The following is a 13,934-nucleotide window of genomic DNA, read 5'->3' on the forward strand; positions in this document are numbered from 1 at the left end:
ATTGCATCACTAAAATAGAGTGAATTTACACATAAAAAATTGAGTCTTAAATAGATTGATCCCTAAAATGGCAACCAATTTAAGGTTTCTTCAACTTCTTTGAGAAGAGTTTGAACTTAACAAAAGTAGAATTTATATGAATAGTTTGTAAAAAATTGAAAGTTGTTTTGTTTGACAATGTAAAAGACGTCTGATCGTTTTAAATTATCATAAAAGACTTTAACGCAATAGAAATAATTAGTCAAAATTATAAATTACTAACAATGTCTTCTGAAAATTTAACACTTTGCATAAGGGGATACTATCAATTAGGATATAAACTTTTCAGGCTTTATCAATAAAGGGACAAAAGTTACAATTTTTTCAATTAGTAATGATAAAAGATGCCCTTAATTTTATTTTATTTTTAAGTGAATTTAGTTCTTAAAACATGAATTTTGAAAAACTAAAAAAGACCGAAACCAATTTTTTTCAACGGAAATTGAAAAAACTAAAAATTAAGAAATTTCAAAATAATAGAAAATTTAATAAAATAAAAAATATTATAAAAAGGGATGATTTAAATATTTTATTTATTTTTAATTTTATTATTTATTATGTAAAAAATAATAATTTAAATTTGTTCAATTATGTCTTTATGCTTATATAAAGTTATATCTAACCCTGAGCAATTGTTCATTATCCCTTAATTGAAGTTATGACTTCTGTCCTCCCATTAATAAAGTCTGGAAAATCTGTACAATAATATCTCTTAAATAAGTTTGAAAAGAGTTTACGAAACCTAACAAATATAAAATAATTTAATTATAAAATCTCATAAACGCTTTTGTAATGTAACAAAACAACTTTAGAGAGAGTTTCATAAGTAATTATAATTTTAAATAAACTCTTTTAGACAATTCGTAAGTCTAACCAAACAAATTCTAGTGGGAGGATTGTCAATCAAATAAGATTTTCGACTAGAGCTTATGAAAATATAATTATTAAGCCTTATTGTTGTGTGATTTTTCTATTAAGTTTGAAGAAGTCAGAGTCCCACAAGGTTATAGTTCGACTCAAAATCAGATCGACTCAATACTTGTCCGACCCAGCATAAGCTCATCAACATACAACTCGACCCAACAAAAGTTAGTCACGACCAATCCTAACAGTTGTTCGAACAAATTATAGATAAGCTTAGATCCTGGATATTTCAGAAGAGATCAGATCAATAATAATGATAGTGCGATCCTAGCTCTCAATTGCGAGAATATCGGAGTTGCACTTTCATCTTGATTGTAATTCCTTTAATTTCGTTATTTCCTTTATAAGAAACTTGTATATAAGCTCCCTCCAACAATGGGAGAGGGATTAGCAAATTATTCTAGGCATATTATTATTTCTCGTAAGCTCTCTATGAAATAAGAAATACAGTAGATGTAGGCTCAAGATTCAAACTTGCTAATCCACTTTAAAAACCGACAGTGTTCTTTACATTACGATGCCTCTTTTATATTCAATTGCTGATTGTCTTCAATCACGCACACATCCATTCCGATTCCACCAAGGTCAATCGGATTACTCTAGTTGGTGTAAAATCTTGCATCAATATTTTGGCGCTAGAAGGAGGGCCTCCACCTACTTTCCATATTTCTGACAAGAAACAAACAATTTCAGTGAACCGATCACTTGAAATTTCAAATGGCCCATACCAGATCTAAAACCACCACCGGAAACCACGATAACGTGGAAACCGCCCATCAGGAGGTGCAATAGACTGCTCTTCTAGGTCGACCACTAATGACGCTAGTGCAACAAGTCATGAATCAGCAGGGAGTAGGGACTTCGAATCCTGAGAATGGCCAACTGATGGAGATGATAACGATGATGGTTGCACAGGCGGAGCAACAGAATGTGGCTGAAATAAGGAATCAACAACCAGCCCACCAAGACCTCAATCAGCCACACTTCACAGAAGTTACTCCAACGAGTCAGAATAACTTGGCCGACGACTAATCTGGCTCATCAGCACCAAGGAGCGACTGTCACTCCCAACACCACAGGGTGCCTTTCGCTCACGAGCATGAATCTCACATGCAAGTTAACCCCGGGAGGCGACCAGGCAAACAACCTATGGGGGAAAATGAAGGCAATGGTCATCAAAGGGATGCTCACCCTAATCGACGAAATGACCAACACTAGCATGCCGGTTTTAACCCACGTTAAATGCGGGCTCAAACTTTGCAAGCCACGAGATGAGCTGCGCACGCCAATCCGGCAACCATCAACGTTCTAGTTTTAACCAACGTCGCGAGCAATGCACAGATAAGCACGACAATACCTACCAACCTAGCCATCATGACTCCACCTCGTGCACTAATGCGCACAACAGAGCAGGCTCATAAGCAACTAATCTCCGAACTCACCTGCTTGAGGTAAGGCTAAATAGAGCTTGCAGCTAGAATACTCCTCATGATGAGGACTTAGATCGAGTGCAGAAAATAGTCGACGATCTAAGAGCGCACTAGAATAATTCGACAGAAGAGACAGTGAGTTCTCTATTCATGGAGGAAGTTCATTAGGCCTTGCTTCCCCAAGGATTCACGGTGTCGGAGAGCAAGTTCAACGAGAAAGGGGATCCCAGAGACCACCTTGACTCTTTCAATGACTTGATGGAGCTGCATCAGGTCTTTCACTTGGCTAAGTGTTGTTGTTTCGCAGTCACTCTAGTAAGGGATGGTATAAGAGGCTCAAGGCAAACTCAATACAGTCTTGACAACAATTCTCCTCACTGTACTTACAACAATTCTAAGCGAAGAGACAATTCGTAATGTCACTCAGTTACCTGAGTAATATTCATTAGGAAAGAGACGAAACTCTGACCTCATATTTAATAAGGTTCCAAAATGAACAAGCAAAGGTCGCGGATGCACCTGAGGAGGCAATCCGCACTTTGCTTATAGTAAGGATAAGGCCACAGACGGAACTGTGGAAAGAGCTTCAAGGCGAAGACCATGTGAGCTTGGCCAAGTTCTATCAAATGGCTGCCAAACATCAATGAGTAGAAAGCTCACTGGCGACCTTAGCCAGAAGCTTACCTAGAAGAGCCCCAAATAGACAACAAGATCGCCCAACAGATAAAAGGAGGGGCCAGGATCGTAATGATAGGGACCGAAATAGATTCCAAAAAAGGCAGAAAAAAGAATCCTGCGAGGAAAGGCAACCTTTTTCGCTGTATGAAGAATTAACCCCCTTAACACAAGATATAGCTCACATCTATGAAATCTCACATGAGGCTAGAAAATTACCCGCGTCATATAGAATTTGAGGGGGGGGGGGGGGGGGGGAACGACTAGGCATAAGAGATCGTCAGAAATACTGTAGGTACCACCGAGACATTAGGCATAACACTAATGAGTGTGGGGTTCTGAAAGACGCTATTGAGGACATGATTAGAAGAGGTCACTTGAAAGAATTTGTCTATGAGGAGCTAGCTCTTGAAAATCCAAGCGAGTAGAATAATTAGATCTAACAAACCCATCCAGACAACGATGTATTAGTGGTTATGATCTATAGGCAACTCGACATTGTAGGGAGCTCCAAGCGCTCTCGCGAGCAATATGCACAGGAGGCTAGGATAGACTTGATCCCCTAAGTAATGAATTGTGAACAAAAGCAGCCAAAGTGGCCGAGGCTAGAAAGCAAGGTGATAGGATTCACCAGGGAAGAATGCGACCAATCGCCTCGCTACAACCATGATACGATTATAATCACAGTGAGGATCGGCAATACCCAAGTACTTAGGGTAATGTCGATAACGGTAGTGCAGCGAACATCATTTTCTTGGGAGCTTTCTAAGATATGAGGTTTACCGAGCGAGATCTGGGGGCATGTCCATCGCCATTGTACGGATTCACTGAGGATAGCTTAGCCCTCGAGGGAATAATCAAGCTACCCGTAACTCTTGGGGAAAAGCCTCAAATAAGGACAGTGATGACAGAGTTTTTAATGGTCGATTGTCTGACCACTTATAACGTCATTTTGGGAAGGAAAATCTTGGACGACCTGAGTGCAGTCACCTTAGTACGCTATCAGGCAATAAGATTCCTAACTCTAGACAGAATCACAATGTTCAAAAGTTGCAAGAAAGACTTAAGGGAGTGCTACAATCGGGCCATTCATGTTGCACAAAAATGGCCACTCCCGATGACCATGATCATTGTTGAGTCCGAGCCAAAGCCCGAACCATTGGAAGACATCATAGATCCTTGCATCCACAAAGAAGAGCCAACAATAGGCCCTACAGAGAAGCTGCGAGAAATACTTGTCAGCAAGGAAGACCCAACTTGTGTGCTAAAAATTGGGAGCAATTAGAGCGACGAACTAGCAAACAATCTCATGGGACTCCTAAAGAAAAACCTTGATATGTTTGCTTGGGTACATGAGGACATGGTGGGGATCAACCCCGAAGTAATATACCATAGGTTGAACGTCGACTCAGGGGCTCGACCGATAAGACAGAAAAGAAGATCTATGGATCCTAAACAATCTAGAACACTCAAGGATGAAGTTGATAAGCTCTTGAAAATCAACTTCAGTCGGGAAGTAAAGTATTCAGACTAGCTCGCCAACCCAGTCTTAGTGAAAAATTCTAATGGGACGCCACTTGCCATTCTACTTCACTGATCTAAACAAGGTATGTCCTAAAGATAGCTTTCTGCTACCCCAGATCGATCAATTAGTAAATGCGACAGTAGGGAATGCATTACTAAGCTTCATGGATGCTTAGTCAGGATATAATCAAATCCCAATATACCAATCCAATGAAGAACACACCTCTTTCATCACTAACTAGGGTATCTATTGTTATAGGGTTATGCCATTTGGCTTGAAGAACACTAGAGCGACCTATCAGCCTTTGGTGAATCAAATGTTCACCAAGAAAATTGGCAAAACCATGGAGGTGTATATTAACAACATGCTCATCAAATTAAAGGTTGTCAAAAGCCACATCGAGCACCTGGGGGGAATGTTTGGTATCCTTAGAAAGTAGCAGTTAAACCCTCTAAAGTGTGCTTTTGGAGTAAGCTCAAGGAAGTTCTTGGGCTTTTTAGTAAATTAGCGAGATGTTGAAGTCAACCCAGACAAGATTCAAGCTCCCTTGAATATGCAGAGTCTGACTAATATAAAGCAGATTTAGAGTTTGACAGAGGGAGTGGCTACACTATATATGTTCATTTCCTGAGGTACAGATATGTGCATGCCTTTCTTTGAAACTTTAAAGAGCAAAAAGGGTTTCAAGTGGACAGAGGAGTGCGAGAAAGCATTCCAAGAGTTGAAGAGGCACTTAAGGCAGTTTCCTTTATTATGAAAGCCCGTCTTTGGCGAACCCCTATTATTGTACTTGTCGTTATCTAAGTTCGCGATCAATGCGGCTTTGGTATGCGAGGAATGAGGAGTGCAGTGGCCGGTGTACTATGTCAGCAAGTAATTGCTTGATGTCGAGATGAGGTACCCAAAGATGGAGAAGCTCGCCTATGCACTCATTATAGTCGCTTAGAAATTGCGACCCTATTTTCAAGCACACTACATACATGTTCTGACAAACTTTTTGCTGAAAAAGATAATGCAAAAGCCCGAGGCATCAGTTAGATTAATTCAGTGGACTAGGGAGCTCAGTCGGCATGACATTAGTACATCCCAAGGACAACAATTAAAGGACAAAGCGTTGACTGACTTCATCTCAGAATTCTTGTACCTACCCAAGGGGGAGATAAGCCTATCTGAAGCAAGCACCTCAGAAGAGAACAAGCCAGCAGGGCCAAAGCTTGATAGTTTATGAAAGTGGACCTTGTATGTGGATGGGTTCTCGAATGAGAAGGGGGTGGGACTAAGGCTCATGCTCGAAGGTCTTGAAGGGAATCCAATATGAGCTGTAGTCATATTTGGGTTTGTTGCCTTAAACAATGAGGTAGAATATGAGGCTATGCTTGTGGGGATCCACCTCGCCAAAAAAATAGGGGCAGAGTCAATCACGATATACAGTGACTCCCAGCTTGTGGTCCACCAAATCTTTGGAGAATATTAGGCCAAAGAAGACATAATGACGTCCTATATCTGGCAGGTGAAGTTTGAGCTTAAGTATTTCAAGAGTTTTTCAGTTCTACAAATCCCAAGAGAGAAGAATTCAGTGGTTGATGCCTTAGCTTGCCTGGCTTCAGCGATTAGCAAAGAAACAACTGATTCTATCCCTATCAAATTCCTCCCAAGTCCAAGCATCCTCACATCACAAGAATCAGTTTGGTAACATGGCAAAGGTACAACTAGATGGATTCAATAACCATGTACTTGAGAGATGGGATGGTGTCCGAGGGAAGAAATGAAGCCAAGACCCTTCAAGGAAAATCAGCTTGATATACGCTTATTAACGACAAGTTGTATAAGCGAGGTTATAATTTCCCGCTCTTGTGATTTGTTGATCATAAGGATGCAGAGTACATCCTAAAGGAAATCCATAAGGGTATCTGTGGAAATCACATCGGGGACAAATCTTTGGCATACATAGTACTTCGCCAGGGATATTACTGGCTGACAGTCTTTGACAATTTGGCCGACTTCATACGAAAGTGCGATAAATGTTAGAGGTTTGTAGATATTCTGCAAGCTCCACCCTAAAAGTTGACCACCCTGACAAGCCCATGGCCATCCGCAATCTACAGGATCAATTTGATGGGTCCTTTGCCTTAAGGAAAAGGAGGCTTCAAGTTTGCAGTGGTTGCAGTCGACTACTTCACCAATTGGACAAAAGGCGAGCCTTTAGCTACCATCACTTCAAATAAGCTGAAGGATTTCATCTACAAAAACATCATTTGTAGATTGGGAATCCCTTATACAATCATAATCAACAATGGGAAGCAATTCGATTGTGAAGACTTCCAATCATTTGGTGCAAGGCTTGGTATCAAGAAAAACTTCTCCACTATCTACCGGCCTCAAGCTAACGGTCAAGTAGAAGCCATCAATAAAGTGATCAAGCACACCATCAAGAAGAAGCTCAACTCTCTTAAAGGAAGATGGGTAGACGAACTGCCCGATGCCCTATAGTCATACAGAACGACGACCAGAAGCTCTATAGGAGAAACCTCATTCTCGCTTTCTTATAGATGCGAGGAAATGGCCCCAGTTGAAGTTGAAAATAGTTCGTTTCAGAGGGAGGTCTTAGATAAGGAAACAAATGAATATCTTCTTTGTTTGAGGTTGGATTTAATCAAAAAACATTGGGCTAGGTCTTAGTTAATGGTTGCTTCTTATCAATAGCAAGCCAAAAGATACTTCATTTCCAAAGTCAAAATCGAGACTTCGGGGTGGGCAACCTAGTCCTCAGAAATGTTGTCCCAAGTACACAAAATCCGAAATTAGGGGTACTTTTTAAAATCTCTAAAAAGCTCGCACCAAGAACTTTTCACCTGGAAGACCTTCATGGTAAAATTGTATTGCGAGCATCTGCAAAGGTACTACCAATAATAGCTTAGGTTTCAATTTTATTCTCTCTCCATTCTCTTCAAAATCAATGTAAGGTCTCTTGTGGCCAAATTTCAATTATCATTAAAGAGGTATTATTCAAAACTTTCTTTTTGTTCATTATTATTTATTTGTTGTTTCAAAATCGCAACCTAAGCGATAACATCTAAAAAACTTGAAGTCAAGAGTTGACTACTTAGCTTTGTAAGCCACACCACAATTCAACTCATCAAGGGAGACATTCCCCAACATGACAAAGTTAAAAATAAAAAAACACTAGAGTAAAACACGTCGAAAGAAATCGATCATAAATCGGTGACCAAAACGCGAGACCGACAACTAGCCCAAACTTGACATTGTCGCAAGAACGATTTTCTTGTTTGTTTGAAAAGTTCCTAATGAAGTGAGCTACGCATAACTTGGAGCAAATTTGAAATTTCTATGCTAAGTTCGCCTAGACCAATTAAAATGACTTAGCAGAAATAAAATTAGTGCTCGACAAAAAATGGGAAAAACTAAATTTCCATTGATTGATAAAAGTTTAGTTACAAAACTAAACTAAAAACAAAAATAAACAAAAAAATTTAGGCCGCAGGGGTTGGAGCATCTTCAGTAGTAGGAGTTTGAATAGCATTTTTAGGAGCAGGAGTAGGATTTGATGGCTCACCCGGGGGAAGGTCACCAACATCAATCAGGATCGAGGCTAGCGAGGTCGGGTCCTTGACCTCTTGCTTGACCGTGACCTCTTCCTCTTCGTCGCCTCCTTCTTCATCCTCGCTCTCTTTGGACTCAAAGTTATCTAAGTAAACAAATTCCAAGTCCTCCGCTTCGGCCTTCATCCTTTCAATTTCTTTCTGGTAAACAGCGGGAAAAAAGAAGAAGTCTAGCAAGGGATAAGCCTCCCAAAGCTGCTGGACCAAGTAGACCGATGTCTCCCAGATGTGGCCTTTGACCTTTGACTTCAGCTCTTTAACCTCTTTTTTTTAGGCTAACAACCTTTGATTCGGCCTCTTTGCGGTATTTCCTCTCTTGGAAGAGCTGGCCTAAAGTGCTCATGTATTTGGCTTACTAGTCCGACATAGCTTTTCGAGCCATGGCAAGCTCAAAATCTAGCTTATTGTTGGCACCTCACCCTCCTGCCAGGTCCCTCTCAGCCTTTTACAAGTCCGTCTCAACTTTTTGCTGAGCAACCTTGCTTGCCGATAATTTGTGGAGAAACTCTCTTTCTTTGATCTCGAGGGCCTAGGCCTACCCTTTCAGCCGCTCAAGTTTGGCTCGCAGCGACTATTTTTCCTTATCCACCCCTTGACCCCTACCAAGACATCTTTCTTAAGCTTTTCCACTTCTTGCCAACCCAGGTGATTGCCCTCCAAGGTGAGATAGCTCTCATCAAAAAGGAGTTTGGTCGTCGTGCAAGCCTAAAAAGGAAAAACCAATTAGCAAAAAGGAAGGGAGAAGACCTTTGAACAGTGTGAGAAAGGCGAACTACCAATACCTTGGTGACATAGCTACAAAGGCGAGCAAGTTGCTCATGAGGAGGGGCAGCCTTGAGCATCTCGTATGTCGGCCTCCCTAATCGTTAAGGCTCTAACACCTATATACTCGGGGAGCCCGCCGATCTACTCATCAAAATCAGCCTCGGCTACCTCAGCTGTTTTCCCCTTACTGCGTCACAGGGGCAAGCCCTCCCTACTTTCAATAGGGATAGAGGCCTCAACCGCCGGAACAAACTTCTTCTTCGTCGTGCTCTTAACCAAGATGTTCTTCGAGCCACCAGCAGGCCCTACAGTCTTTTTTCCCGAGCCTTCCAACTACTCGGTCAACTTCTGCTTTCCTGACCTCCCTGCTACTCAGCCGATTTCTTCTTTCTTGAGCCCTCCTACTACTCAATTATTTTCTTCTTCCTTGAGCCTACCACCTGCTCGAAGATTTTCTTTGTCAAGCCCTTAGAGGGCTCGGGAGTCTTGAGTACCTTTTCCCCCAATTGCCTTGGAAGCAGTTGTGGGCTTCTTTACACATGGGCCTCCCCAAGTTCACCGCCAGTACGTTTAAGGGCTGGTTGCGAGGAACCTGGCCTGGTCACCCCGGCAATGTCTGTGGGCTGTTTCTTTACCGGGATTATCAACAGCTTCTTGGCAACCTCCTAGGCTGGTGCCTTCTTCTTTAAATTCTTCGGCTTATCGGCCTACATATCTGCAAAGAAAGAAAAGTAGTTGGTGACCAATCGAGATGGAGACTTAAACAGCGGGCTGTTGAACACTTACCTTTCTTAAAGATTGTAAATAACTTTGCTAAATCCTTACAGAAGTTGTACGGTACCAAGTGAGAAAGTGTGATGAGCTAGGTAACATCCTGCTCGCTACTGGGAAGCCTACTAAAACATTGAAGCCGCTCTTGGCTCGCTTCAAGGAGAAAATTTTGCTCGACATTTACTATCAAACAAAGAAAATCAGGTTTGACTAAAAAAAAAAGTGTTGAGCTTTGTTTGAAGATTAGGGATACTGGCCTCCAAGGCAAAAATACCAGTTTCCCCAGCTTTATAGAAGAAATATTGGGAGTCCCAATTCCCAATCTTCTTCAAAACTCTGACCAAACCATTCAAGTGTACTTTCCTCGCCTTAGAGAGGTAGTATGTCTCATCTTGGCTTTTATTTAACCTATACAGGTGGACATACTCGTCCACCAATAGCTCGCCCAATTCAGCTATCTGATATGCTATATACATTCCTACTATTATTATATACGAGTTCCCCGTCAGTTGGAGGGAAGTAATGGCAAACCTTTTTTAGCACGTCAGCAATAAAATAATGAGGAGGAATGGACATCCCACACCTTAGAAGGGTGTCCGAAATCGCCGCCCAACCTTTGGGGGGACTTTTCTAGGAGGTATCTCCCAGAGCCCTCAACAGAAGTTGAGTCGCATAAATATCTTTTATGCACTCAAGATCTTCGACCCAAATTGAGAAACTTAGTTCCTTTCGAGTTCTAGGAACTAGTGAGCTCTTTGGTAGGGGAAGCTCGGCAGAAGCATTGTCCAAGGAGCCCACATCATCGCTGCCAAGTTCCTTATAATAATGTCTTCGAAAACTTATGGGACTCCTCCCCCGCGAACAACTGAAGTTGTCGGGGAGTCGAAGAGGCGATCTATACTATGGCTGTTGGATGAAGACATAATGGAAGCACATCTCTGGATACTTAAAACAAAAGTGAACAAGTGTCAGAGCTCAAAATATCGGCAACCTATCCACACTTTGCTTTCAGTTCAGACCAAGAGATACAAGCGAGATATCAGGATTCCGACAACCACCTCTTAAAACCCTCATAAAACCCAAACTAGTGGGTCTACTCAAAAAACCCTAAAAAAGCTAGTATGGCCACGACAATGGCCACCCTCAATAGCAAAGAAAACTTGGAATAAAGAAGGTTAAAGACAAGAGCCTTACTGAAGTGTAAAACGCGATGGGAGTTCGTCGAAAAGTCGCCATAAGTTTGAGAGAGCAACGACGGAATAAGAAGCAATTGGCTTTGCGATATTGCAAATGTGTAATTCTGACCAAGAGCACCTGCTTTTATAGTGGTGAGCATAGGAGACGAAAGGGCGAGATTCGACCTTAACCATTGATCTACGACGAATCTTAACCCTCCAAACTCCGAGCAATCTTGACCGCTCGACGATCCATGTGTCAATGATCCATAAAGGGCAATTTATCGTTAGAATTCTATAATCATAACTGTCGTCGCACATCCTCGACTTCGCACGTGGATAGTTGTAGTCGCCCATATGTGATGAAAAATAACTACAAAAGCCGGCTACATTTATTACGACACGACCACATGAAAATTACCTGCATGCCCCTCATTTCAAATTCCAAGTTCATCGCGATTGTCATAGTAGAAGAAAGGCTAAGTCTTGTTCACTTTGATGGAAACTAAGACCGACTCATGAAGCTCGGCCAAATCTGCATTCAACATGCAACTTGTGGAGCTCAAGCTAAATATCAAATCGAGCAATTAGTCTTTGAAGCTTGAAACAAACACCGAACACTAGGGGGCAGATGTTGTGTGTGATTTTTCCATTAAGCTCAGAAAAGTCAGAGTCCCACGAGGTTATAGTTCAACTCAAAATCATCTCGACTCAACATTTGTCTAAGCCAACATATGGTTGTTGAGATATAGCTCGACCCAGCATAAGCTAGTCGCGACTAATCTTGACAGTTGTTCGAACAGATCACAGATAAGCTCAGATCCTGGATATTTTAGAAGAGATCAGATCAACAATAATGATAGCGCAATCCTAGTGCTCAATCGCGAGAACATCAGAGTTGCACTTTCATCTTGATTGTAATTCATTTAATTTTGCTCTTTCCTTTGTAAGAAACTTGTATATAAACCCCCTCCAATGATGAGAGAGGGGTTAGCAAATTATTCTAGGCATATTATTATTTCTTGTAAGCTCTCTAAGCAATAAAAAATACAATGGAAGTAGGCTCAAGATTCAAACTTGCCGAACCACTTTAAAAACCGACTGTGTTCTTTACATTACTGTGCTTTTTTTATATTCAATTGTTGATTGCCTTCAATCACGCACACATCTGTTCTGATTCCACTAAGGTCAATCGGATCACTCTAGTTGGTGTAAAATCATGCATCAACACTTATGATCTAACAACGTCCAATGAAAGTATTATCACTCAACAGATAAAAGTTACTACAGGGATAATAGATTGATATTTCCCTAACAACTCATATCAGTGAGAAGGTTTGACACCTCAACATCGGACTTTTCACCACCAATGGTTGTAGTTTAGTCCAAGGGTTGAAATGTTCACCCATCAACGTGGTACATGAGTTGGATTCGGAATGTCGCGAGATAGTTCGATCCCTATCTAATGTGGGGGTTAGAGTATTGAGAAGACTTTTCCCTAGTAGGCTATTACAATGGGAAGGATGCACATTCGTAGACTAGTTATAATGTCCGTGGTAAACATTGGATAGCCAAATTTTTATAGAAAATTTGTTAGTTGTTTACTTGATAAAAAAACTTTCTAGTATTTAATCCCACCAAAAAAAAAAAAAAAATTAACTACAAAAGAAATATAAAGTCAAATATATATATATATATAAAGTTGAATATACCCCTTGGTTGTTTGACACGTAGCACATTTTGAACTCATTTTGAGGCTATAGAATTGTTTCATCTCGACACGTAGGATTTGTGGTTGCCATGTGGTTGAATTTTATTGGTGATGATGTGGACAAATATTAATTGTTGCATCAGTATTCCAAATCCAAAGGTAAAAGCATACCTGTTTAAGTGACATGTAGGGCACTTTTTTTTTTTTGGCTCTAAAATTGCTTTATTTTGGAGCTCTAGAATTGCTCCCTCTTACCACGTTAGATGTGTGGTTTAATGAGATATTAATGCACTGTATTGATATTCCAAATGTTCATATCAACCAAACTTTTCTTGATTAGGTTTAATGAGATATTAATGCATTGCATTGGTATTCCAAAGGTTCATATCATCTTGATTACATTACATAGCACATTATCCAAACTTTTCTTGATTAGGTTTAATGAGCTATTAATGCACTGCATTGGTATTCCAAATGTTCATATCATCTTGATTATATTACATAGCACATTTTGGAACTCATTTTGGGGCTGTAGAATTGTTGCATCTTGACATAGTGGATTGACAAGTAGGATTTGTGGTTTAATAAGCCCAATCAAATTGCTTCATCTTGATACATTGGGTTTGTATTTATTGTTCCATCTACAATTAATAATTAAAAAAAAAAATTGGATCTGTAATAATAATAATAATAATAATAATAATAATAATAATAATAATAATAATAATAATATAGGTGCATTGCATTGGTATTCCAAAGCTGTAACCATTTTGACGAGTTGGTTGCGCATTAATAACAAGTATACAAGTGCATTGGATTGCTATTAATAATTGTGGTTTAATGACATCTATCTAGGATTGCTATTAATAATTATATAGGTGCATTGTATTGACATTACAAACGTTTCTTCATATTCAATTCGTATTCAATTGCGTTGACATTCGAAATGTCTAAATAAGGGGTTATAAAAGGGATATATGTTCAGTTGTGTATTATCGCAATATGTTAGTTGGTGTCAATAATACATCTGGTCTTTTGTTAATTGTTTATAGGTCATGTTAGTTTATGTCAATAAAATGTTTGTTCTTCATGATTTTGTTAATCGATTATTTTTTATTTATTTATGTTTTTGTTGTTGTTTACAGGTCAAAGATTCATGAATTGGCATGGAATAAAGCAGGATGTCCAATTGATATTTTCAAATGAGTTGTTATTTTGATTCGTTCTTCCTAACTGTAAGTATATCTTCTAACTATTTTAATACGAAACTATATCTCCTAACTATTTTAACGATTATTA

Source organism: Pistacia vera, unplaced genomic scaffold, assembly GCF_008641045.1.
Source record: "Pistacia vera cultivar Batoury unplaced genomic scaffold, PisVer_v2 Contig306, whole genome shotgun sequence".
Classification (NCBI taxonomy): Eukaryota; Viridiplantae; Streptophyta; class Magnoliopsida; order Sapindales; family Anacardiaceae; genus Pistacia; species Pistacia vera.